The sequence below is a fragment of the Phaenicophaeus curvirostris genome, chromosome 6 (assembly GCF_032191515.1).
Source record: "Phaenicophaeus curvirostris isolate KB17595 chromosome 6, BPBGC_Pcur_1.0, whole genome shotgun sequence".
NCBI classification, from domain to species: Eukaryota; Metazoa; Chordata; class Aves; order Cuculiformes; family Cuculidae; genus Phaenicophaeus; species Phaenicophaeus curvirostris.
In genome coordinates, this window is record NC_091397.1 from 60,846,973 (window position 1) to 60,848,238 (window position 1,266).

Here is a 1,266-nt window from a genome sequence, read left to right on the forward strand (position 1 = left end):
GCCGACTGCTGTACGCGTTTTGCTTATTCAGTGTTGGAAATGAAGAAAGAAGGTGGCGGCGGAGGCCGTTCGGGGCACGTGGCGATGGCGCCGCGAGCCACAGTCCGGCACGGGGAGCGCTGTGCTGCGCAGGCTCCGAGTTGGCAGCCGGCTGCACGGGCGGCCGATGGGCTTGGACGGGCTCGCTGGCGGCCGGAGGCACGTGCCGGATCGCGATGGCGTGCGGATGTTCGGCAGGAAAGTGTTCTGACTGTCGATGCGTCTGCCGCTTCCAAAGTCCCCTCGTGTCGGACTGGAATTCCGCGTCCTTTCCCGCAGCGGGTCAGTTGTTCCTTTCCAGCCTGCCCGTATGGCACAGCCGCAGGGCCTCCCGTCGGAACGGCGTCCGTCGTCCGGAGACGGCGTGCGGGAGCGGGGAAAGCCGCGGCCTTTCCCCTGGAGGTGCCACCTCTCCCTTCCAGCCGCCGCTCGGAGGTTTCCCAGCCGCAGAGGGCTCGGAGAGTGGCCCCTCGGCGGGGAGAGCGGAGCCCGCGGCCTCCGCGGTGCCCGTGAGCGGAGCCCTGCTCGCCGCGGGACCGGAGCGAAGGGGCGGCCCGGGGGAAGGCAGACGCGGTCTGCGCTGCTGCGGAGCCCGGCAGCGGGGGAGGGTGTGCGGGCAGCGCCGCGGGAGCTGCTGCTCCGGGCGGTTCGGCGCCCGTCGGGATCGAACCCGCGACAGGAGAAAACGGTGAAAACGGGAACGACGGCAAAAAGAGCTTCGGCCGGCTCGGTGCTGCCGCGTCGTGGCCGCGGGGCGGTACTGCAGCCCCGGGACGTGTGGCGACTCAGTGCTGCCTTGCCGTGGCCGCGGGCGGTACTGCAGCCCCGGGCGGGGGGGGCGCACAGGGGCCCGATCATTGACCATATAAGGGCAAACCGGGCCAAGTGCCATAAAAACGAAAATTGCCATAAAGGGGCAAATTGAGTATATGAGGGCGAACTTGGCAAACTGCCATAAAAGAGCAAAGTGACCATATACGGGCAAATTGCCATAAGAGAGAAAAGTGGCCCTGTAAGGGAAAACTGGGCCAATTGCCATAAAAGGTCAAATTAACAATATAAGGGCAAATTGAGGACATAAGGCAAACTGGGCCAATTACCATAAAAGGGCAAATTGAGCATATAAGTGCAAACTGGCCAAATTGACAATAAGAGGGCAAATCGTCCATCAAACGGGCACAGGACACGGCACGGGCAAAGCGGGATCCAGAGGCGACCAATCAGAGT